This window comes from Gavialis gangeticus, unplaced genomic scaffold, assembly GCF_001723915.1.
Source record: "Gavialis gangeticus isolate Ggan-Ray unplaced genomic scaffold, GavGan_comp1, whole genome shotgun sequence".
NCBI classification, from domain to species: Eukaryota; Metazoa; Chordata; order Crocodylia; family Gavialidae; genus Gavialis; species Gavialis gangeticus.
Window position 1 is genome coordinate 5,701,455 of NW_017729019.1, and position 26,923 is coordinate 5,728,377.

Sequence of the window (26,923 nt, forward strand, 5' to 3'; positions counted from 1 at the left end):
TTGAACTGTAGGCTGGAGTCATCATCAGTGGGAATTAAAAGCAGGGACTATCCAAACTCAGGACAAAAGCCAGTTGGGACTAATGTGAACGGTTATATTCTGAACAAGGCTACTGCACTGAGAAGCCGTTTTAACAACTTCTGTTGGGCATGCGACGACACTGGCTAATCCATATCAACATGAGCATGTGGGTTGTGGAAAGAGAAGGAGGACTCTGTAGCAGTAGCCAAGAAACAATGACATGGATGAGCTTCTACTACAATGCAGCAACTCTGAAATGCTCCGAGGTGAGGCTGGCAGGGTAGCAAGTTCTTTCCTTGGATAGTGCTGAAAACCTTTCCTGAAAAGGAGGAGAGACCAGAGTGGGAATGAGGCTTGAGTGTCATGACATTCCCACCACTGAACAGCTGACCAGCAGTTTTCCGTGGGCGACTGACATCAGCATCCATTAGCACGACTGATGAATGTAAAGGCCTGAGTAAAACAGAGGCCTCCGTGATGCAAACTGCTGTCTGCACCCATAGTAAAATGCAGACTTTACTTAAATAATTGTAACCGGTTCTTCAGAGCTAAAGAGAGAGAATAAATAACCTCATTATTAGGTCACTGAAGCCCAGGGTATGTGACTTGCCCAAGGTCAAGCAGAAAGCATGTGTAAGAGGCAGACGCATGCTCTTCTTTTGATCCAGGCCTGAGGCTTACCCCTAAGAAAACTCGGATGCTGCATACGTAACCTGTGCAAATTAATCTAAAGGAGAGAGACAGTGGTGCATAAGATTGTTTCTCTCTCCGAGGTGACTTTGGAGCTTGGCTTCCCTTCTGCCTCTCTCTTGGCACATGCTCTGCCTTGAGACGTGCTTTCAGAATCAGGTTTCCTAATCATTAGTTCTTTCCTTTTCCTTCCTTCCTCTGGGCTCTGATCCTTGCTCTGCCTTTTGTTGTTTTGGAAGCAGTACATATTAGAAATGGGCTCAACAGGGGCTATGACGAGGGCTACGTCCCATGTACACAAGACTTCAGAAATTCAGATCCAGGTTCTCCATTTTGACCCTTCGGACCCTCCTCATCTCTCTTGTGAAATTAGTGAGGGATTTTGCTTTTATCTAATAAGAGAGACTGCACATCACCTAAAAAAATACAGCTCCAGCTCCTAACCCCATCCCAGAATTAAGGGAAATCGGAAGAGAGATTTTGTTTGCGTTCCATCTCCAATATGTCTGAGAATGAAAACTGGTAACTAATTGCACCACCTGCTGGTTAGCAAAAGCCTGTACAAATGGGAGGAAAAGGCAGTAAGGGTGAAATCCTGGAAGTGAACTTGAGTTCGCAAAGGTTCGTGCTGAAAGACATTGGGATCTATATGTTAGTCTATAAGGTGCATGTCTATCCTGCCTTCTTCCTGGGATTTCCCAGAGAAATTGTACTTGCTCTGCCTATTTATACTATTCTGCTGGTGTTGCTCACTTAACTAAGTCAAGTCACTGTCAACTCTGTAGCACCGGCAGGAATCAGCTCAGCACAGAAACAACTGTTCAGTGTCTGTGCACCAAGTATCCAGAACAAGCAGCAACATGCAATTAATTCCAAGCCTTGAGCTAATTCCCTTCCCCAGGAAGTGAGGGTTCAAATCTGGGGAGCTGCGAGCACTGACAACTGCTATGGGTTTCTGCAGGCATAGATGGTGCTGAGAACAAAGTATTTGATGATCACTCTGAGAGTCTGGTGCAGAGCACCCCTTGTATGACGGTGCAGAGAAATGATACCTTACTACAGAGTGATTTACTTAGATTGTATGGTAAAAAGGAGCTGCCAGGTGTTCTTGCACAGCTACAACCTGGGGACTTTCACTCACCCCTGGGTCTGTGCGCACACAGCAGCACAGCCTACTGCGTGTGAGTGCTTGGAGGACCGCACTGTATATGGATTGGGGTTGCAAACTGTGTGTAGATGCTCAAACCAGCAGTTAGGGGACTGGGTGAAGTGCAATATGATTCTGCCCAATCAACTCTCCCAAGCAGGGCACTATTACTGCATCCGACCAGGAGATGGCAATGTAGCTTGGTTTGCCAAGACTGGTCCTAGGGATGAATTTGACTCAGGTGGTTGACACATGAACAAGGCAACAGAATAATTTACTTTTTGAGGATTGCTTTTGCCCTGGAATCAAGTGACTTATACTCCACCGTGCTTTGTGTGTCCATTCCACTTTTACAAGAGTAAGCTCACTTCATATCATGTGTGCTGTATGTTCGTGCTGAGTTATATATACAGCAGCTCGCACCAGATACCATTTTTCAAAAGCTCTGGTTATTTTTCAGTGTACTACATGATGGTGGAAAGAACTTACTCCTTCATTATGGGGGGGGCCGGTGAATTACTTTTTATGTTGTAACGTACCTGCAGCCATTTAGGATGTCAGAGCTGTCAGCAGGCTGCACTCAAGACCTCAAGTGACAGCTCTCAGTTCTGGTACATGCCATTTGAGCTAAGGGAGTAGCTCTTTGGCCCAGTTATTGCACTTTGATGTAATCAAGTGGCATTTCCTGACAGCTTCTATTTAGCAAACTGAGGCATAGAATGATCTCACAGAGGTCATATAGCTTAGCCAGGGGTTGCACAAGTCTGAGTCAAGCATCCTCACAACTGAAGATGCTTTGCGAGTCGCCTGTGACATCCACCAGCAGTGCACACAGAGGAGACAAAACAACATACACGTCTGGAACTGTTTCTCCATCCAGAAGAGGGTAGTGGACTGTGTGCATGTGCGTGCAACTTTTGACTTTTCAAACTTTTATTATAAAGATATTAAAAACAAAAGGTGAAAAGGCAAAGCATGTGGCTCACCTTGGGGCCAAGCATGAAAGCCTTGTTATTAACAAGACACTTGTATCACCAGATATTGAAACTCTTCCCCTGTCCAATGCCCTTCATAGGGTTATGCATTTAAGATTAGCCATCCATCTTCCACCTTGCAGAGTGTCTGCTTCCATGGCTCAATGTCACACACTGGAAAGAAAGAAAGAGAAACAAAGACTTACTGCCTCTCCAGTTTAGATATAATGCATTTTTTATTCATTATAAGCAAGATCATCCCCTATATTTGTTCACCTGCCTCCCACTGAATTTCTGCTGATCGAGGACCTGATATGGCCCTAAGGGATCAATACCCATCTGAGATAGCAGCTGCAAATTGATTGCTCTGCATTCAGGAAAACACCACCTTCCCTATGCATATGTGCAGTCCTGGGAAATGTCATGTACCCAAACATCTGAGATTGGCATTGAGCAGTAGTACAGCCCTGACAAACAAAGCAGCTAGAGAATGCTGCTCCAAGTCCTTTTGTCTTCTAGGACAATGAATTTAATGAACCCATTTTCTAGGAAGCCATTTAATGAACTCCAGGCTGCAACAAACATCATTGTGGCAAGCCATAATGGCCTATTACGATATTCCAACTAAAGAGTATATACATTTCCACTGTATAGTGCTCTCCATGGCTGTGTCCGAAGGGAAACAGCAGAGAAAGGGTGATCCTTTTGATTTCCCTCTGTGAAGCTGTGACTAATTGTGATAATCATTTATACCCCCCTCCTCCAACTTTGCGTATGACCAAAGCTGTGCCTAGTGGAAGGAATTAAAATGATCAGTAGAGGCACATGTAATTGGTGATGAGGCTAATAGGTTTGGTCTCCACTGATAACACTGTGGGAGACTAATATCAGTATACACAGTTACACACACAGCTTCAACTTGTTCTGTTAGTGTTGAAACCTTCACTGAAAGGGTTTTTTTTGTTATACTGGGTTTTTCTACAGTCTTGCTTTATAGTAGTTTAACATTGGATGATTAAAAAAAAAAATCTGTCAGAGTTGGCCATGGTCATGGAGTTTGGGCCTGGTTCTGAATACCAGTATATTTGGCAGGCAGACTGATGGTATTGAGGTCACGGTCCACCTGCTATTTTGTTCCATACTGGGAGGCAGCCTTTTATAAATGGGATGCTGATCCCTGACTGAGACTCCTAGGTGCTCCCAGAAAAATAACATACATAATAATAAATGGCATTTCAGGGCATGAAGGCTCCATGTACTCAAGTCATCATACCCAATACAGTGAAGTTAAATAAGGAGTTATTAAAGATCAGTATAAAGGGGAACCATTCACAAACACACTGCTGCATGTGTCATGTCCATCTGGTTTTCCCAAGTGATACAAATGAAACCAGGTCATCACCAAGTGAGTTCAGATGTCAGGTGAAAATACAGAAGAACAGATGGAGCAGTGATGATAGTATCAAATTGATGGTGCTGGCTTTTACAGTCACTGCACTGGTTTTTCTAGCCATGAAACTATTACGTAGTACAGTAAATCGCAACAGCTGTAAAAACTCCTTGTGCGGACACGGTGGTGGCTCAGTCTGGTTTAGCATAATCCTCTTTTAAAAGCAGATTAAGTTAATTAATAAAATAGCATGTTTCCCCAACTAACTCCCTGCGTGGGCAGGCCCCAGACATGTAACTGGCACATTTCAGACCAGCCCTGAAGGATCATCCAATGAGCCAAGTCCTGCCCCAGCCTTAATGTGAAAGACCAGGTATGCTGAAGCTGATGAGCTCTCAATTAAGGGATGCAGAACGACACTTATTATGTCAGATCCAGGGCCATGCACACACAAACAAAGAAGACTGAGAACAAGAGGCATTTCATAACAAAGACGCCACCTTTAGCTTTGCAAATAGCATAAATAATTAACTCAAAGTACTCAGCTAGCTCTAGCCAAGCTATTTTGATACTTTTAAGTTTGCTCTGCTGATAGGTGGAACAATGGAATATATCAAGGCAAGCTACAGAGTGAAAGAAGACATCTTCTTAGTGGATAAATGGTACAAAGAGCCTTGCTATAAACACAATCCATCTTAGCATCTAACCACTTATTGTATGCTCTGAGCCTTCTCCTACTGCAGCTAACAGGCCAAATCCCACCGGCTTTAGACTGATTTGGGCGACATAATCTTACTGTCAATGAAGTCAGTGGAAGTTTTGTAACTGACTGCGGTAAGTACTGGATTGGATCCTTGCTGCCTTTCCAGGCAGATCATGTTCTTCCACAACCAGATGATGTTCTTCCACATCATCAACATCCTGGCCCAAATCATACTGACTCAACTCAGAAGTCTTTATTCTTGGAGGTTTTTAGGACCCAGCTAGACAAAGCCTTGGCTGGGGTGGTATAGTTGGGGATGGGTCTCCTCTAATCAAGGGGCTGGATTTGATGACCCTTGAGGTACCTTCCAACCCTAATTTTCTATGACTCTGACTCCAGCAGGTTTCAGATGAAGCCCTTAGTCATCGTTGGACTGGGAGCTGGTATGAGTCCAAAATACAAAAATAAACCCCAGTGGTCCTTTCCATGCAAAATTCATTTGGCCGTAACAAGATTATGGCTGTTTGTCCCAGGTTTTTGAGATAAGGATGGTCTTTTTCAAAGGGGACTTGAGGATTTAGGCACCAAATCCTGCTGAAAAGCCGATTTCTTCAGGGAACATTTTCAAGGCCTTCAGCTCTGTCCGTGGTGCTGATAGCTTTCATTTCAGATTCTATTAGCAGATGCTCTGGCTCTGAAGTTGACTGATTTCATCCCCATGCTCTTTGCCAAAGGATGGGGAGGACTGCGTGGGATTGTCTTTGTGATTTTCATAGAGCCTCAATGCAGTTCATTTTAAAAGTGGAAAGGATTAATGGGTGTATAGCTTATGATAGCAGAGTATGTGGTTTTGATTTGCTCTCGTGGCTGGCCAAAATAAGAGGATATGAATGCACTACAGCGAGCATTTTAAATAGCTACAGCAACTGGGAAAAGTTTACAACATTAGTACTTAAGGGCCTGAATTTGAATCCTGTTGTTTAGAGGGGAGGTTTGTGAATGAGCCTCAGAGCTTCTTCATTTCTCTGCTGCGTTTGTGAGTGGCCTTGGTCAAATCACCCACCCATTGGTATATACCCACTTCCCTTTATGGGAGGTGTCCATTCAAACACCTGGTTACCAAACAAGAACTGTTACCCTGTTTGACAAATAAAGCTGAAAGGCTTTATTGGAAAGGCTGAGAAATTAAGTGACCTGTCCAAGATCACCCAACTAGTCCATGGCAGAGCCAGGAATAAATCCAGGTGCTTTTTTGTCATTTACATGTAGTTATACACAAGTTATTTTTTTTCCTTTTCTTCAGTTTCGACTGTATCTGCTTCTCTCCCAGGCCTGAAGAAAGACATGTTATACCCAAAAGCTTGTCCAGCATCTCTCCCAACTATACAGTTCATCCAATAAAAGCCAGTCATATACATTATAACAAACAAACTTGCCCCTCAAAGGGCAGTCAAGCAGCCATTTATGGCAAATCGGTGAGATTTAGGTGCATCAACCCAAATCCTCTAAGAAACTCAACTATCAACAAACAAACAAAAAAAGTAAAGAAACCACCAATGGGAGTTAGGTGCCTAAATACCTTTGGGGACCTGGGTTCAAAATCCCTTTTTGCCTCCCTGCTCATTCTTGCCATATTCAGAATATACAAAGCCAGGGTCCATGCTATTATCTCCTTGATATCAAACCCATTTGCCATCACTTTTATTTTTTTTAAAGTTGACTATATCACTGTGCTTGCTTTTCTCCTCAGGCCCAAAGAAGAATGGTTTGCATTTGAAAGTTTGCCTAACTCTATCCCAACCACACAGTTGATCCAATAAAAGATATCACCCAAAGAAATCCTTGCCTCTTGCATTATCATTTCTGTCCATTTGAGTGCATCCCAATGCCCAAGTCCTCTTCTCTGCCTAGGGTGACTAAAATCGGAACTAGGCTTATTTTGATTGCTTAGAAAACAAGTCATCTTGCAGGAAATGCTATTGCTCTATGTATGTGTCCCATGTAATCATTACAGTTAAAGTTTGCTAGGTCCCCATAGTGATTTTTTTGTTGTTGCTTGTGCTTTGTTTTTACAAACTGGGAACTGAGGCAGACAGAAAATATCTAGCCTATGATGACTCAGATGATTTATAAGGGATTCAGGAACTGTGCCTCAGTTTTATGAGTACCAAGCCATGGCCTTAACCCTAAAGGCTTCAAAAGCCTTATAAGAGGATCTGTTTTTTCTCCCATGTAATATGTGCACCACGCACAGCTCCACTGGAGTCGATGGCCTGAATTCTGGCCTTTTCAGCAGTCCGGCTATTGCAAAGAATGTACAAAGCTGGCTTATCCAGTCCCACAGGGCTCAGTATAATATCTTTAATGCCATGCTTCACACAGCCCTGGCTGAAGAGAGAAGGGCTGGGGAAGAGTGTAGCTATTGCCAAGCTGAGCCACTGAAGCAACATCTGAAAACACCTGCAAAACCAGCTGGAGCAGCCGCTTGGTTACAGCTTACGCTGGGGACGAGACCAGAATTTGTGAAGCACAGGAGTGGCTTCAAGCCAAACCTGCCTCCATAAACCAACCCTGTCTCAGTGGCTCTGCCTCCTGGGAAGAAGAGGATCCAGATTGGATCATCAGTGTCACACCTGTGTAAGGAAGCAGAGAATTAAGCTCAAGGAAGGTTTTCCCTGATTGAGGCTGGAGAAGAGAGCCGCAGAGGCCTGTGCCCCTGGAGACTCTAGTACTTGGTGTCGGGATGGGGGACAGGACTTATAATTCAGCAGAGAGTAGCCCCAGAGCGCTGGAGGAATCCCAGCCTGGAGTTCCCCCGGTGTCTGCTACTGCCTTGTGCCCGGAGGAGAGATCATCTGTTTTGTGAATGCAATGCGACTGTTTCCTGCACAATGCATTTACACTCCTGGATAAAGGGGTTAATCAAGTGGAAGGAAAAGGTCCTTAAAATAAACTCCATGTTACGCAGCAAAGAAGTGGATCCCTGACCTGATGGTCTGCACGCTCTGTGGCCCAGGTGAAATCCAAGGAGCAAATCCATCCCTAAGCTCACAGCCTGAGCAGCTGGAGACTTCCACTTTGGGGTGGGAAGGGGGAAGAAGTCTCCTCTTCCCTCCATGGTCATGACTTCTGCTAACAGGGTCCAGTGAAGCTACACAGCAGTGGATCAACTTGAGATTGCTCTTGTGCCACTCTACTTGGTACAATGTCAGGACCACACACCACGTTGTTGCATCCTAGAATTTGCAGGGGTTTCCCAAAGAGAGCCGGGGGTGGGGGGGATCACACGTGTTCTCTTACTCTTTGTAGCCAAGAGAATGAAGCAAGGCTGCCCTCTAAGTGATGGTGCCTAAGTGAGCATGGTGATCAAGAAAGGAGTCACACCCAAGCCCTTTCCTTATAGCAGGGGGAGAGACAGAATGTGCCCGAAACCAAGGCAGGTGCAAGCTTCAATCACCTCACTCTCTTCTTCCCAGAAAGAAGAGAATAGTACGTGCTCACAACATGCTTCTGATAAAAGAGGCCAGCTTCTAAGGACATGGGTATCCAAAGGAAAATCATGGTTCTTTGCAGCTTTTGAGGTCTGACTCTGCTATTACTTATATTGGTGTAGATCAAGGGTATTTGCACTAAAGCTCATGGGGTTACACTGGTATAAACCCTGGAGGAAGCGAGGAGAGAATCAGGCATTAGGAACCTCTCCCCAAGTCCGTGGATATCAATGGCAAAACTCTCAGGGGCCAGGATGTAGGTCCTTTGGCCACCTACTGCCCCAGTTATTTGTGGCAGAAAGCTGTTGCCTGCTTGGGATGGTCCATCTCCCATCTAATCTCTCCTGCCTTCAGTGCCTCCGCAGAGCTCATCCCACTGTAGCTAAATGCTGCCATTTCCTGCCACCTCCAGGAGATGAGACAGTAAAACATTCTCTTAAAATGTGTTTCCTTTCCTAACCTTGGTTCCTGCAATCAGATCTGCTCTCTTGTGAATTCCCCCAGCCTACAAAATCATTGTTATGACCTGTCACATCCAGATCTGTCAGTCACATTCCCTCCTGTTACATAACAGAGCATGACTGATGGAATAAGACTTGACAGCTGGGAACAATGGCTTCTTGTCTGGGAGAAGCACATAGAGCCACATTAGATTCATTCATTCATTTACCCCCTTCTCCAGTGTGATTTTAACGAGCCAGGCCCATATCCTGGGCTGGAGTACATCCACTTCAATAGAGTCAGACCCACAGAAGTCAACGCCAGCTGAGGATCTAGCTCTTAGATGTCTCAGCACGGACATTAAGGTTCTTGAGCATATCTACAGCAGGACTTCCTAGCAAGAGTAATCAAGAATTATAGAGGAGTGGGGCTGGAAGGGACCTCTAGACCAGTGGCTCTCAACCTTTTTTGTACCAGGACTCATCTGTAAGCATCAATGGCCAGTCTCAACTCCATGCCCCTCACTCCCAACCCACTGCCCTCCACCCCAGCCCCCTCAGTGTGAGAGGCAGGAGGGGCCCCAAGCATCCCCTCACGTGCTGGTACTTTGCCAGCCTGCAAGGGAAAACCCACAATTTCCCACATTTTTCTCCTTTAAAGGAGAATCTATTTTTAAAGTTTGTTGACCCATTTTTACAGTTTGTTTGCAACCCTTTCATATAGTCACAAACTTTTAAAGTATGTTGACCCACTTTTGAGGCACGACCCATGGGTTGAGAAATGCTGCACTAGAGCTCACATCTAGTCCAGCCCCCTGCCTGAGGCAGGATCTTCCCTATCCAAAGCATCCCATACAAATCCATAATCTAACCTCTCCATAAAACTACTATGGCCCCTGATACAACACAAGACATAACCCCCTAACCTGCCACAGGTAAAGCAGGGGAACCACAGCAGCCAACATCCCAACAGTGTAAGGACCGGTCTTCAAACCACAGAAGCCACCCACATCCTACAGATAGCCCAGGACTAAGTGAGTTACTAGAAACTTGCACAAAATATCCATGCAGAGTGAAAAATCACCCCTGTTCAGACTTGGCCTTGGATTGACTCAGTGCTCAAAGGATAATTTTCCCTTAGCTTTCAGGAGACTGCATTGTAGATCACACTAATGGTTGCTCTAGTTCACTCTCCTCTCTGGGGGGTATGTCATCACTAAAAGAGAGGTGTGTTATCTAAGATATTAATAGTAATGAAAACAAGGCAAATCAGGTTTTAGCATGGGTTAAAAATTTAGATTCAAAACCAGGCTTCTCTATAGCTTAAACCTGAACTGCCAACTCACGTTAAACCCAGGTTACCTTGTCTTCACAGTTATTTTGATGCAAGTTGCTGTCCCTGAGCTAAAAACATAGTCTTCTTGCAGTGAAGACATGCAAGACTGGTGCTTCAGAAAAAGATGCAAGAAACCCTCCCTAGCAAGTGAGAGGCTCCACACCAGCTATGAACTGACAGCCCAGAGGAGTTTTCCATCTATTGACCCTTCTGTGAAATCCTATGAAATATGAACTTTCATTTCTACCCAGAACTTTTACAATCTTTTTTCCAGTGCCTGATGAAGGGGGTTTGTGCCTGAAAGCTTGCAATTAAAGATTTTTTTTTGCAAAAATCTTGTTGGTCTAAAAAGATAACGCCTCTACTATGAGTCCTGATTGCCATATGATAATTCAGGGAGTGCTGTTTCTAGTTGCCAGGAGAAGGTCATTTCTTCCCAGATCGATCCTTCAGAGGAAGGTATATGAACTAGCAATACCATAAAAGCTATGGCAGAGCTGAAACAATTGAAACCTGTACCATTTTTCAGCACTAGGCACCCACGGGAAATATTTTAAACAAGATATTAAAACCATCCCTGCAGCAAACATTGCTTGGGTTGCGATGGCAGGCGGCCACCTCCCAGGGAGACAAAAGGTCTGTTTTTAATACAACTCGCTATGGTACACTAACAACCAAAGAATATTCACAAATCAAATTCCTTGAGATGGATATATTTATACAGAAATACTTACAAACTGTTTGCTTTCCAATAGAATTATATATCTATATATATGGATAACATCCAAAGCAATCAGTCTCAGAATCATGCCCAAGTAATTATGAAAAATCAGATACTAAAGCAACACAAGCCGCCTTGGAGTGCTTCAGAAGGAATATTGATTCTAGGGCACAACTGCTTGCAATCTGGATTTAACAATGCCACTGTTATTATTTTTACTATTATTTTTATGATAGCATGCAGAGGCCCTGACTGAAATTAGGACCACATAGCGCTAGGTGCTGTACAAAAGCATAGTAAGAGAGAAGCCATGCCTCGCAGAACCTTCAGTCAGAAGAGATAAGCCGTGCCCCCAAAATTTACCATCTAAATAGACAAGACAGACACAGTGTCCCAGCCGCCTGCGGAGGGTTTAGATTGAAAGTGTGGTGGGGGATAGAAAGGTAAGAAAGATTTATTGACTTAAAAAAAACACAACTACATGTAATAACAAGACAAACGATGACAGACAAAAGCAATTTGCATTGGCAACCTATCAGCAGTCCCTCCGATGCCTGATGCACAGCAAGCTTCTCTTTCCACAACGTTCAGCGAGGTCAGGCGTCCCCGAACAACACTGTCTGAGGGGTGGCGGGAAGGACCCTGGAATGCAGTTCTTGGGCTCCTCGAGGTCCACGGGCCCACTGATCCAGGCAACAGCTAACTAATCTTTTCACAGAGCTGCATCTTCCTTCTGAATGGTTTCCAGATATTTCAGCTAATTTATAGCTTCTGAAGGACACTGATAACATATGACTACTTAGATTCCTTTTTCTTCAACTGTCCGTAGACTGGCCAATAGCAATACAAGCCTTGCATTCCTTTGATAAGGTAATTTTAACTGTGCCACAGGGCCTTACTACTTCTAGGCTTTGCTAAATTTACTAGGCCTTACTTTATACAAGGCCTCACTACATCTTAAACTGTAATTAGGCTTTTCATAACAACTTGTAGCTTAATATCTAAACAAATACAGAAAAACACTTAGTCCAATCTTCATAGAGCCTTCAGCAACTTTTATCACACAGACATACTTTTCAGCTGCCACACATAGGAAGCATTATTCTCATTTTACTGATAAGGATATGAGGTGCAGAGGACTAAGCAATTTACCCAAGATCACAAAGAGTGCCTGTGATGAGTCAGGAATGAAACGCTGACCTCTTAAATCTCAGACTAACGCCTTGACCACAAAATCATTAACAGAATACCATTACTACCTTTAACTGGCTGCAAACCTGGATGAATGGACCGGTAACCAGCATTACAGATTGATGATAGGAAATCACTGTTTTCAGACCAAATAATAAGATATTGATGTTATCTGGTAGCTAAAGCACAAGCCTGGGCATCAGCAACAGGCATTCCCATCCCAATTTGAAACAGGCATCTCTGTGTGACTGTCACTCTGGCTTGGTGTAGAAATGGGGGCAATGTTACCAAACCTTCGTGCATTATTTCAGACCCTTGCATGTACAAAGGACAATGGAACATCATTGTCCTTGCAGCATCATGGACAAGGGCACATTTGGCTTCACAAAGCACACCAGAGCACAGCCAAGCTTGGACCTAGGGGTTTCCAGAAGGTAGAAATCTTTCTCTTGATCAAAAACTGGAAACATCACAGCTTCTCAGCTCCAACCTCTCATTTGACTCCATTATCTGTAACTTTGGCATTATCCATGTCCCTGAGTGCTACTTCTCTTTATCTTTCAAAGCCCACTTCCCTAAAAGATATTTAGGAGCCTAAGACATAGAGATGTCTGAGGCAGTGATTTCAGTGGGAGTTAAACAGCTAAACACATTTGAAGATCTGGGTCAAAGTGCCTAAATCACTTCTGGAAAGAAAAAAAGAGAACAACCAGAGCTTTGCCTCTCAGGTCAGTTAGATGCTTTTGAAAATTGTATCCCTCATCTTAAAACATTGCCCCTCCCTTCTAATTTTGCTCCTGTCCCATTTAATTGCCCTGATGAAAAAATGCTTTAATATATTCACCCCAAGCTCTTTTAGCAGAACTGTTTACTTGGATGGCTATTGCACACAGCCTTCTTGTATTATTTAACTCTGTAAAGCCTTTTGGAGCTCGGCATGTTTGAAACAGGCTATAAATGAACAAATATGAACCCACTGGCCCTAGTCTCTCCCCATGAAAGCAGATGATTTCTTGGATCTGCAAACTGTACAGCAATTCATTGCCTAACATGTAAAGGGTGAGGCAGCAAGACTGAGTATCTATGGAAGGGGGAAATCTCTGCCCCAGAAGGAACCCAAGAAAAGAGTCAGAGGCCTATAATACCTGCCTTCCCCCTCCCTACTGGCTACTGAAAAGACAAATAATTCACTGCAGTCCTGAAAGATGTCATTCATTTCTCCATTCTCACAGTGGTCCTACTCTGCTGGCTAGCAAGTAGGACTGTGAAGGAGCCAATGATCCATCCTCCTCTGCCCTGTTACTGGAGATGGGAGATATGTCTGTAGAGCAGAGGCAGCTTTCTGCCTTGGACAAAGGTGTATTGAGCTGGGGACACACATGCCTGGGCATTCGCCCAGACCTTTCTGGCAATCTTGCCCTAAATGTGGAGCAGGCTTGGATGAAGAAATGGTTTTCCTGGAACCGTCATTGGGAACATTTCCTTTCTGCAGATCCCACAACAGATCTAAGAAATCTGCTTTGGCTGAACATAGCATCAGAGCACATTCATGAGCAAATTAAGCGGCACGAGTCTCGCCTGCCCTGTGAGATTCAGGCTGGCTTGCAAGGGAGCCCCCTAAGTAAGCAGTGGAGAGCTTTGTGCTCCTGGGTTTGCTTGGTTTCTTTTTAAAGGCTCTGATGCATTTACAGTAGAGAAGCTGAAGAACTGCCATGCTCAGCCCCACCTGGCAGCAGGCAGCCAGCGAGGTCTACGGCAGTCCTCAGGTTATCCCAGGCTCTCAGCCTGGTACTCAAGAAACTTGCTTTCTGCACAGCTAAACTTTAGTTTTGTGATGTCAGGCAGGGAAATCATTGTTGTGACTGGGGAGTGAAGTTGCACAGCTGATCTTTAGCTTCATGATGGGAGGGGGGGAATGTGGAAATCATTGCTGTAACTGGGGAGAGAAGTTGTAACCCACAATCTTCATCCTGCAGCTTTAGATACCCTTAGATTACCTGGGACCAAGCTAAGGAGTGCCTTGAAAATAGTGACCAACAGCTTGAAACATTCATCCGGTTAGTGCCATGTTTTTTGGGGCTGCAACATGCCCCACACCTTGCTTTGGACAGGCAGAAAGGAGAGGGGAAAAGATCTTTCTTTTGTAACTGAGTGTAGTAGTGGATTGTTGTACCTTTTACTTTACTTTTTTCCAGTAAGGAGCAGAACCTGAGCCTACCACTTTCTCACATACGAAGTGCACTGTAATTTCCAGTAGGTAGCTTTGGAGAAAAAGTGCAAGTTGCATGCAGGAAAATATGGTAAGCTTGAACTCATCATTAGATTAATGCAGTTGCAACTAAACTAATTGGTTCCAAAGAGGCTCCTCATGAGGCAGAAGTTTGCCCTGGCTGCTTCTACTTCTAGATTTTTTTGACACTCAGGTTCTTTGTGTTGCCAAAATCATGCTAATTAAAATTGGGTTCACAGGACCAGCTCAGTGAGAGCAGGTGGTTTTTACTGCCTTGTGAGAAACCCCAGTGAAATCCCTCTGAGTGACTCCCTGGCAGCAGTTTGTCCTTTCTGTGCTATGTTTGGTATCAACAGATTTGTGAGCATGAGCACAGGAGAGATTTGGCCACTTGTCATCAAGCCCATTTGCAATTCTGTTGTAGTGGTAGTTGCTGAATGCGTGTTGTTGCATTATCTGAGAGAGCGAGGGGGATAAATTCTGCTAATAATCTGCCGTGACCGAGGAGGAAGGGTGCTTTGTCAGCTAGAAATATACTCTTCTGTTTATCTTCACCAGCCTTCACTGCCACGCACAACCCCCATCCTTGCTGGGTCAGATGACACATTATCAGTGAAGCCCAAGTACCCTACTCAAAGCCTGTGCATCGTTAACTGTTATGGCTTGTGGAGGATGCTCAGTGTTGACTCACATGGGACTATCCGGGTGAGTAACTGTTCACCAGAGGCACTAAGCAGCTCACAATCTGGTCCTTCATTAGGATGTGCCTCCAGGATTAAGTGATTTTGCATAATTAACACCCTTCTTATTGCTCCTTACAAGAGCCCCAGCTATTGTGCCGTTTTTGTCATTTGCAAATATGTCCTTTATATTCTGCAAAATCCGTGGTGCTGCTAGTCTAGTTCCAGATAACATTTGTATTCCCTGATCCCTACAAGTTGCTACTGCTGTGAAGCAGTCCCTGACCTTTGCGTCTCGGGAGGCTGACGCTCACCTCACTTGTGCTGGAAAGCTGGGGAGCTCCAATCCCGCAGCAGAGCCAAAGCTGGCACGAACTGTTGAGCCGCATTGAGAATCAGAGTCATCACACAAAGCTCCAGCTCCGCTCAGGTGACTTCCCTCACTCCCAAGTCCTGTTCATCTTGTTCTTCTGCTTAAAGAAAGAAAGGGCAAAAGGCAGAAGTGCTAAAATAAAATGACTTCCTAGCCTCAAGAATTATGACAAGTGCTGTGCAGACCTTAATCTGATTAGCCCTACTCCAAGAGGTATGTATCGCATCCTTGATACCCCTCTCATGCATAGGGAAACTGAGGCACAGTGTGAGATTTTTTGCTTCCTTCGTCATCACATAGTAGATCAGCTGTCAATAGTGGACTAGTCATCAGTCCCAAAAGGGTTTTTTTTCCCCTGGCAGCTCAATTGATGTTTCTCATCCTACCAAATAGGTGTAAATCCCAGAGCTTTCATGCAAAATGCCACTGGAGTCAGGAGGAGGAATGCCTGAGCTGATGTAATTTGGCATTTCCCCAGTGGTTTGATGATGGTTTATTCCAGCTCAGGATCTGGGCATCATCCAGACACCATCACAAGTCAGCGAAGGGTCTCCTGATCAGAAGTCCTCTCCTCCTTCCCCCCCCCCACCAGTCACCGAGGGCTGGGAACATGTGTTGAGGAACATTCACCCTGTTGTATGGTTCACATCCTCTCCTGGATCTGACCGCCTGGGTCTAATGCCCAGAGCTGTAGCTGATGTGTTGCTGATCTGTAATAGCTGCTCCATTTGCCTGCATGCTCCTGTAGCAGCAGCCTCTAACTCCCTGTGTCGTAATGCTTTGCTCTCTCTTAAGCAGAGACAGGCACTGCAGATTTAAACCCAAATTTTAATTCTCCTCCTGCCAGAGAAAGCAAATAAACTCAACACACAAATAAAACGCTTCTTCCAGGTTGTTAAATATCTCCCTGTACCTCCTGCTGGCACTAAATAAATGCAGCAGCCAAGAAGAGCACAGAGGGCCAGATCCCCAGCTGGTGTAAAAGAATATGGCTGCACTGGAGTTCATGAGCCAAATTCTCAGCTGGTATAAATCAGTGATGCTCCGCTGGAGCGAATGGGCCCACATCCTCACCTGATCTCCAGCCTTAGCTCCAGTCAGTGGCCTGGGTAGATGCTAAGCCGTTGCAAATCACTGCAGCTCCACTGACTGCTGGAGGGTCTGCCCAACTGCTGCAACACTGAACAGCCTGGACATGTCCCCAGGCTACAAAGGGGCAGGGGTCACAGCAGGGAGCAGAACTTGCTTCATCCCTCTGGCAGCTGGGAGGCCATGCACGGCACCTCCTAGAGCACAGGTGTTTAAGCCATATTGGATTCAAGAGCTGAGAAGGGATGGCTTCCCCCTCGTTCCACCTTGCCCAGTTGGTCCCATGCATTGTGGGCAATTTTACCACCTTTTCAAGCAGAGGCGTAAACAGCTCCTGGATGCTGGCTCTGGGGACAAGTGTTATGTTCCAGGTAGGGACCAGAGGTGGCTTTCATAGTCACAGCATGCTTCCCTCTGTTCACATGGGGTGTTCAGCACATAAACTCTACATATATGTAGGTCCAGTCATCTTCTGACGAGACCCAGCCAGGACTTAGGGAGACTGAGTGGTGACACATTGTGGACATGGACACACAAACATCTACCCAAGTGTATTTTATATCCAGTTAATACTCAGGGATCAGGATTGGATTTGCATGTTGCTCTCCAGAGGTAGCTCACATAGCAAGCAGCTGGAGGCAGCCAACTATGTGAGTCTGAAGTCAGGACAGCAACTATTACTGGGCCTCACTGCCCTGTCTCTTCTCCAGCACTCCTTTGGACAGCCATTAGCAAGAGATATGTGGGGCCAGAAGGAGATCAAGATGGGGGTTGTGGCTGGGAAGCTATGGGTTTGGGGTTTTCAACCTACCCCAAACTGGTCTGAACCTGGAGTGCTCCGACTTCTCAGCATGACGCGCTAGCAACCAAGCCACAGGTCGGACACCACGAAGACCCTTCTCCGGTCTGCTTGGGGAGCTGGAGGCCCTAAGGGGCTGCAAGACAGCAGTCTGATGTGGTGGTTTGAGTACCATGCAGGGAAGAAAGAGACACCAAGTTCAAACCCCCTCTGGTTGAGAGAGGCCTCAAACCCAGGCCATCTGCCTTCCTAGAGGAGTGTCCAAGCTAACAAGATACCGATCCCTAAAAACATCCAGCCTGTATCTGTTTCTGAGGCTAAGTCTAATAGCCATGAGTTCTGGCTGACTTCATTTTGAGGCGAGGTACATTGTTTTATCCAGGGTCCAATAGCCTGACTATTCTCCTCTGTACTAATAACAGTTAAGTCCTCCCTTCTCCAAGGCAAGGTACGCTCCGGCCAGAATGATCAAGGATTCCCACAAGGATTTAAGGCCCAGCTTTTCCCACAAGCTCAGCACAGAGGGTAGAGGGTGAGCACTGTGGTTTTTTTAAAGTCTGCTCCTAACTATGACAATAGAAAATGCTGGCTTCTTTTGAAGATCTGACCCTTATTTTGGTGATAAAATGGGAGATTAAGCATGGTGGTGGGGGGAAGGAAGCCACTGTTAAACCAATACAGATTCTGAGCAGTACTGGAGCCCTATAGACTTGAGGATCAGCTCTGAGCTTCCCAAACCAGCCAAAATCCACATATCCACTCCAGCCCAGTCTTTGAGGCAGCTTCAGAGACCGACCAGAATTTTCTGACTCTCTATTCATGTTGGCAACAGGCTGCCCTCCCCACCAGGTCACCTTGAACAGGTGTCAGAGAGAAGCAGGTGTCTCATGCTAGAAGTTGTTTTCCTCTCTCCATTTCTTCCTGCATTGCAGACAGCTAAAGTAGTTGCTACTGAAATGATCAGACCAGCAGAGGTCACCATGTCAGAGATGATGCAAAAAAGACAGAGCAAATATCTCCAGCAAAACCTGAGATGTTCCCCCTCACACACACTTTATTTCCAGCATTATCATATAAGCATGGTCATCCGCCCCACTGAGAAGACAGCAGCAGCACCATAGAACTGTATATAGGTTTTAAATAAACAGGTATCCTCCAAAAAAACCTAATAAATACTTGCCACCCACACACAGAAAACAGTTTTTATTACAGAGGTGCCCAGAGGAGCAATTTTCTTATTGCTTGCTCCCCTCCCATCCAAGCACTAGACTTCTGGGTACTGTGGACATCTCTCTATTCAGCTGCAGTAACTTGTCGCCTCTGCAGTGCATTGTCCCACACTGGACGTGCGAGTCCTGGGAGCAAAAAACAGCACGTGGCAAACTTGAGAAATGATCCTAATCCCAGCAGAAGTGGTTTTCTATTATCTACAGATAAATATTTTAAAGGCTGTGATCTTTTTTACCCCATCCCTCTTTAAATGACATTAGTTTTGATGCTGTGCTTCTAGTAAGCATCTGCAGGTATATTTGTTTCAGTAATGATGTGAAGATATCATTAATACTGCCTGAAAAAAATAATGAGCATTCTGTCTGACTTAAGGGAATTTAGGTTCCTAAATCAGTTAGGTGCTTTGAAAAATGTGACTCCATTACCTTCAATGGCCTTCTTGTGGACAAAGGCACTGTTCAGCATAACTAAAGTTATCAGTACCTTGCCCGGTATTAATTGGTGCCTCTGTTGCATTTCTTCTAATGTGATTTTAAAGGCACTTTACAGTAGAAGCCAAAGCACCTGATGAACATATACTGAGTTAAAAGCAAAGGGACAGATCAGACCCCAACTGATGGTTTTAACTGTTTCAGGCCTCTGTTGTATCCCATGGTAAGTAACAATTTAGCTGCTGTAGTTTAGCTTCCACTTATCATGGGATAGGGTGAACACATGAAACAGTTATTGCTAATGTGTGTCAAGTCCTCCCTCCTCTTAATTTTATACGGTAGTATTGGTTCATTATTTTCAAACTTGTCCCTTTGAAGCAGAAGCCTCCCCCTGCCAGGACAGGAGGGAGGGAGGGAGAAAGAATCAGCAGAGCATAAGGTAAGATACTTAGGCTCCTAACCCTTATTAGCTCTCACCCTGCAAATTAGGCACTGCAATAGCTAAGTTAAGGTACTTTGGTGCTGGAGTTAAGCACCCAGGCTTCCTAGTCAGAGTGAGGTGCCATAGAGGTGTGATCCACGCTGATCAGGGAGCTACCTGGAGCCAGCCAAGAGCAAGCACACAATGTGTCTGAACTTCAGCCCTTCAGCCACACGAGCTCCAGATCCTCTGGGCTGCATACAGGCATCTCTGCCCAGTTGGGACCCAGACTCCGAGCCCCGCTCCTCAGGGGAGATGTCTCTTTGAAAGACTAGTTCAAGACAAGCAAAGTTCACCACTCTGAAAACCCGTGTCAGGCTATCTGCTTTTTGTAGCATGTGCAGCTATACACTGGTCCGAGCTCTCGCACAGGATAGGGAAGGCCTGGAGGCAATGCTCTCCTCAGCTGGAGGGGATTCAGATCCACCTCTCCCATGTCCCAGGAGACTGGTTCCCTGCATCCTTCCTGCAGAAGCTTTGCCACGGTGCAGAAAGAAATGCTGGATTTACGAGGCCAGGAGGAAAGCAAGCAAGGTGATGCATGACTCTGTATCTTAGTGGTTAGGGCAGTAAGCCAAGAGAATGGACTTAAGGATACTGGTTTCTGCTGTATAATAGGGATGCTACTGCCCTCCTTCCTCGGGGTAAGTAGTTTGAAGGTACTCATCATGACAGTGATGGAACCAAATAATTACTGGGACAGACAGAAAAGGGAGGAGTCACCTTTGCATATCAAAGGGTATTTTTAGCTTTTTCAAGAGATGACACTTAGCTGATTGCAAGTCAGTGATGACACATGAGACAAGGCACTTTGATTGCATCCTGAGCTGGGCACTGTGAGATGAATGTGCTTGGAAGAACTGGTGCTATTCATCTTTGCACCAGTGTTTGAGTTTTCTATCTGGAACAGGATTACTTTATCAATTCAGGCATGTGCCTGAGTGAATGCACAAATGTGCTGAGTGTGCAGAGCCATTTAATACTTCTCAACAGCCATGCAAATCACAGCATACCGCTACCACGGGAAGATGAGTTCAGTTCAAAGGGCTAGAAAGGAGAGAGGAGACTGGCCTGATTCTGGGAAGTGCTGCGCTCTAGTAACTATCGCTGATCAGTCCTGCAGGTAAAAATCACTAGGGAGCTGATACTCATGGAAGTTGAGTTCAGTTCACAGCTCTGACACAGACTCCCTCTTTGACCTCTGGCAAGTCACCCAAGGCCAGATTCATTGCTCCCACTACAGCAATGCAAAATGGTGCAACCTGGTCCAGACTGCCCAGCAAAGAATTCCCTGCCAGCATAAGGGCATTTCCAGCTGCTACACATGGGTGTAATAGGCTCCCTCCAGTGCCAAGTGGCAGAGGGAGCATGTCTGCGGTGAGGTATAGTACAAGTATATTCTGGCAGTTCATACAGGGATGAGCGCCAGCTAGCATAAAAGTTAGAGCAGTCCCTAGGCAGCCCTAATTTAAGCTGTGGCTGGGTCAGCCTAGCAAATCAGGCAGGTATAACCAGCTCTCTGCCCCTGCATTAAGCCTACCTTGGCAAAGTAATGCTTCTGGCCCTTGTTATGCTCCTGTGAGGGTGAGACCAGCATTAGCAATAAGGGAGAATGGCTCTGCTTGCAAAGAGCTCTAGTGCAAGTGCTACAGGCTGTCACAGCTGGGACTTAGTCAACATCCCATCCTATGTACATAGCCGCATCTCCATCTGGTGCTTTAGACAGCACCTCTAACTGTTGAGCAGCTTTTGCAGACAAAGATGCTGCTCCAACCCTGAGCCACACCAACGTTTAATATTAAAACTGCTGTTTTTCCATCTGCTTCATGATGGCAATTTTTTCTAGTTCTTTTGCTAAAAGATTTAGGACTTCCAAGCTTCTGAATGGTTTTTCCCCCCCTTTTTATTTGCAACCCCCATCTCCTGCTGGGGTCCTGACAGCTTTTCCAAGTAGCACTAGGTTGGCCTGATGCACAGAGGGGAGGTCTCTAAAACTTCTGTTAAGCGATTGCAAGTTAGTATGTGGCACAGCTTCCTCAGAGAGAGCTGCATAGGTAGTACAAGGGGAGGAAGGGGTGAGAGGGTGTGGGCAAGTTACTGAAAGCAGCTTGATCTAATTGCAGGGGCCTTGTTCCTACACAGATGTGCTGCCTTCTGCAGCCCTCCAAATTCCCACCTGTGCTACTCCCATGGGAACTTACTTATGAGATGGGGCATTCAAAGCAGGTTCTGGAGCCATTTGTGGTTCATGATGACCAATGCATTCTGGGACCAGTGGGAACTTTAAGCAAGAGATTTCGAGCAGCAAAGCAGCATCTGAGAATTGCCTAATCCAGGTTGTTCTCCTAATCGGGAGAAGAACCTGAGACCTGACTCTTGTACTTAGCCCCCTCTGGCAGGCTGCAGGATTAGGTCCTACTCAAGTATCACCTGCCCCTCTCAAGCCTCCCCGCAAGGAAATTTTTCCCCTACCGGGTAAAATAAAGCAATCTCTTGCCTGTTTCTAACAGAAAGACTGCAGAGGCCAAGCTGGTTACATTCCAGCCGCTCCATTTTAAACCTATTGTCTGCACAGCAGGATAGACAGCAACTGGTACTAGGTGCCTGCTGCACTATTGAGGTGGTGGAGCGTCTCCGTGTGAACAATGGCTTCCCATACCGAGTTCTCGAGAAAGACGACCCCCTCCCCAGAGCTGTGCTAGAGGAATCCTCCATGCTAAATACAGCTGCTGTTGCCAAGATAAAAAAGTAAAGCTGTGAATAATTCATGCTTCAATCTTTTTTACCCTGGCCTGCTCTAAATATTTAAATAGCACCAAGATGTCTAGATCTGTACTTACACAGGAACACCCGCTTGGCTAGAAAGGAAAGGCCCCCACCAGTGCTTTTTGCCCCGAGAGAGGTGGCATGGCATGGTCCAGTGCACTGGACAAGGAGTCAGGAGACCCAGGCTTCTTCCTGCATTTGCTTCTGACTTGCTTTGTCAGCTGGACAAGTCAGCTCTTTTCTGTACCACTATTTCTTTCCCCAGTCTTTGTAAACATGGAGCAATGTCCATGGGCAACTCATGAGGATCTAAAGTTGGGGCCCCCGGCCTTTGAAAAGCACAAACCGCTCCTGCATAAGCTACCAGACTGTTAGCAAAGCCTGCATGTAGCACGCTGTCTGGAGGAGGGCAGAAGGTTGCATTGAGCCCTTTACATGAGCTCTGTGGGCACCAGGTGCCTCACGATGGACAATACAGCACTCGGCACAAAGGGGCCTGCAGGCACTAGTGCAACACTAATAACCATAAAGACCTATGGAGCATTAAAGTTTCCAGGAACAAGCAGACAAGGAACAATGTGCCCATCCATCCTTTGCCCACAGCAACAGGTTCATTATGAACACCACCAACAGACAGGGCACAATCCTCCTCTCATTGAAGCCAAGGGAAGCTTCCCTCCTCATCAAAACAGAGCACTTTTGGCTAAACCCTCAGCTCTTACACTTATGCTCAGTACTTCTGCATCTGTGCAGGCAGGGGCTGAAGTTTGCAAAGGCAGAGATATGCTAGGCTCCTTGTTGATACATTCTCAGCCTTTAAGCAACTCAGCTGTGTCTTTGGGGTTGGAGGCAGGGCCAGGCTTTCCCCAGCAGTGTGTGTGAAAACAGCCAGTGCAAGAGGCAAGTGCTAAGGAAGGCTCCCGCAGCAGCTAGCGTAGCCCCAGCAGCTGGAGGTGAAATATGGACTCAGGTCAGTAATGCCTAATGTGACAGCTGTGTCAGGAGCCAGGACAGCCTGGATTGTCCCCAGCTGGCCCTGGTTTCCTGCGTGGTCTTGACTACCAGAGCCTAAGTACCCCAGCTGTCTCCACTTCCCTGCATGGGTATGTCTGCCTGAAGCAGCTTGTTCAGTGCCTAGCATGAGCTACGCCTTCTTGTTTAGTCTTGGGTGGATAGTTCTCTTTTTAGTTCCCTAGTCCCTGTTTACTGCCTCTTTATTTGTAGTGCTCTGGGTCCTGCTGGCTGGTTTCCTGGTTTCTGCCTGTTGATCTCATGCTCCAGACCTCTTTCTGGATCTCTTTTGCTCCAAACTGCCTTGCTAACTCCTTGCTGTTCTCCTTTGCTCCCACTCCTGCCCATGCTTGACTCCAGCTTAAACCCCTGTCTTCTAACAGCTGGCGCCTGGTAGTGGCTTAGTTTGGTGACTGGCCATATCCTGGTCCTGCCCAGGTACTGCCCTGGACCTCCTGGCCGGTGACTCTGGTCTGGACCTCTGCTTCCTGTTCCTGACCTCTCTGCCTTGTGGTTCTGCCTAGGCTGATTCCCTGTGTTTTGGTCCTTTCCAGACCTTATCCTCCTGACCTTGTCTGTTCCTGATCCCCTGGGCTGTGACCCTTTGGGGTCAAGTCTTGACTGCCTCCATCCAAGTGGGTCATGCCCCTCACAAGCTTGCTGAGGAGCAATGAGTGTAGCAATCTCCTTTTTTGCCACCTGCGCTCAGCTGAGTGCATGCAATTGGTGAGATCTTTTGAAGATGGAAGCAAAGCTTTCTTTGACTTCACTGGGGCAGGATCTTGCCCCGACTTTCCATGCACACAGAAGCAGCATCAGCTGTCAGATGGGACACATTTTATTTTTAGATAAGCACAAAATGCAAGTCTTTACAATGAAACTGTGTGGGTGACACTGTCACGCTCGGTGGCTCCTATTATCATAGTAACAAAATACTTCATAATCTCAAGTGTTCTTGTCCTCAGGACACACCTGTCAGGTGATGCAGAGCTATTATCCCCATTGTACAAGATGGAGAATGGACTATGAGGATAAGTAGGTGAGAGTTATAAGTGCTGGAGGGGTCTTCTTCCCTTTACCTGCTTTGTAATACTGTGCCAGCCCATTCTCCAGTCAAGGTATGCACCTGAGAAATGGAAAGGTTCAGGACAGGGAAAACAAAGCCACAAGTTGTGTAGCTGCATGTGCTGCAACAAGGTCAGACAAAAATCAGCACCAAAGGCAAGCCCGCATTGCTTCCAACTGTGGCAGGGAGAAGTGCCATGAAAACACACCCTACCTATTAGCTCCCTTTCTATGCATGGCTAACACTGAAAATACCATAGCTGCTATTAGAATGGCCCTGGGCATGTACCGGCAAGCATGCTCAAGACAGAGAGTATGAGAGTGGTTCTGGACATGGCTCCAAGAGTGATTGTCTGATATTTTTGGCATTTGGCACACACCAAATAGGAGCAGGTGAGTAGGGTGTGTGTCCACAGTGCACTCCCTAGCACGGTGGGAGATGGGCTAGATCTCTGCCTCTTGAAGCGTGCTGGAATTACAAGTGTGCAAGATAGGGAAGTAATAAAAGGCCCCACTGAGCAAAGACATTTGAACACCAGGGTCTGCATACAGAGCTTCTCCCTGAGCTTGTTAACAAAGAATCAAAAATCTTGGGCTGCCGATGCAGAGACCCGATGGTAAATAACACCTAATGAACAATGAAAGCCAATTGCTTATTTAAGTGATGTCCACTGCCAGCCCACAAGAGCAAGTGCATTTCCATGATGATTTAATGTTATTTTGTCAAATGTATAAAGCTAGAATCAGATTGTGAAGGAAAGGCAAGGGATGCAGTCCCCCAAAAGTAGTTAGCTTTCAACACGACACAGACAAAGACTAGTTTCTACAGAGGTCATGAGCAATACAAAGCAATGATCTGATCTCAGTTATATCACTGTAAATATACTGGAAGTCAACTGGAGTACACTGGCACCAATGAGACCAGAATCTGTCCTTTTACACATGTATGAGTCAGGTTTTTATCCACATTCAAAAAAGACTTCCCAAAAGAGCTCCGTTCCCATTTAGGCATTGAAATAAGTGTTCCCTGTTTCAAGACAAGCTCAGTACAGTTGATGCCGTGATTTTTTGGTGATCTGCTCATTAGTGTCATGATAGGAGCTGAACACTTATGGAAACCTGGCCCCTAGTATTCAGGTGTCTAAATGATTGCTGAGTGCAAATAAAAATGTGAGCCCAGGCTCTGTTTAATGTCTTGCTCCCACACTTACAGATCTCTGTGCGATATCAATATGAGCAAGTGCTTCAGAGAACAAAGCATTGAAGGTCTTGCTCCCACCTTTGCTTGGATCAACAGCTTGGGATGCAGATACATGACACATTTGCTGCCACATACATTGCCTATAACCATAGTAGAAGTAGAGTAGGCAGAGTCTTACACTTGTGCACATCACTGCATGCTGTGGGAGTTATCCTTCAGAAAGTGAGGCATAACTATACACTGTGCCACATTAGTTCTAGTCCCAGACCTTGTCATTTATCATGTGTGGTTTGGTAAGTCATTCATACCTGTCTTCCTCTGGTACCTTTTACCTCCCTTGCCCATATAGTTTGGAAGCTCTTTGGTGCAGTCTTTTAGTAGATGTACCTAGGCTGCCTGGCACAATGGGACCAAGATCTCACTTGTGGCTTCTATGTGTCACTGAGGTCATAAACAGTAGTGTTTTGCCCATACGGACACAAACCAGTACACCCCCTGGCCCTGGACTCAAGTTATATTAGCATAAAGGCACTTTATACTGGACAAGCATTCATTCATGGACTGAATACCAATATAAAGGTGCCTTTCTGCCATTGTGACTGTTCATACTATTTTCCACTAATCTTTCCATTTCTCAGAAAGAAACAGCTCTAAATAGTTACGCTAGAGCTACGCAGTTCTTCTAAATGCTACAAATCATTCTGGAGGCATGTCAATTATTGCCATCTGGCTTCAAAGCACTGCAGATCTTGGTCTGGCAAATGACTGATTTGGGTGGATGGTGGCTACATTTAGCAAGGGAGGAAACTAGTACTGGCCAGGACTAAAGATTTTTGTTGGTATAAAATATTTAAGATTGCTTTGCAGCTATGAAATCACCCTGCAGGCCTGAAGTAGAGTGGGGTTGATTCTCCTCTAAGTGCCATCAGCTGCCCCTGTATAGAGTCGGTTTAAACAGTACAGGTTCAGAATGAGTTTGGCACAGGGCCGAATGTTGGCATAGGGAGAACAACCGGCCCTTTCCCCAGAGCAGAAAATCAATTATGTATAACTAGACTAGCAAAGTGCTGAACCAGGCCCACCATTCCCTATAAAGGGAGAGGAGACTTACCTCTTGGAAGATACCTTTATACTGATATAATTCAATACCATATCACTATATAGTACCAGAAGGCAGGGTAGAGATGCCCTGGGTAGACTAAGCGGCATGCTCACACAAGCTTATGCATCTCTGGTTAGGTTAGTTGGAAGTCAAGCACAAGCAGGATAGAGATGCACCTTACAGACTAACAGAGCTAACTACTTCTTTCTGTGTAGTACCAGTGTAACTGCTAAGTCTCTCTAAACCTTAAATGCTGGGTCTAACTTGACTGTTTCCCTTTACCATACATCAATTAGATGCAGAAGAAGTTCAATTTATATCTGTGAAGCAGTGCAGGCTAGTAGAGAAGTACCTGACTTGA

The 26,923-nt window shown here is 45.6% G+C and overlaps 1 long non-coding RNA gene across 1 annotated transcript; it reads right to left on the reverse strand.

Annotated features, from left to right (window-relative positions):
- Positions 1-9,294: 9,294 nt before the first annotated feature.
- Positions 9,295-25,964, reverse strand: LOC109295418. The gene is made up of 3 exons (XR_002096745.1): positions 25,951-25,964; positions 17,288-17,293; positions 9,295-9,367 (listed from the first exon to the last, which is right to left on the reverse strand). It is a non-coding gene; the product is annotated as an uncharacterized LOC109295418 (long non-coding RNA).
- Positions 25,965-26,923: the final 959 nt, after the last annotated feature.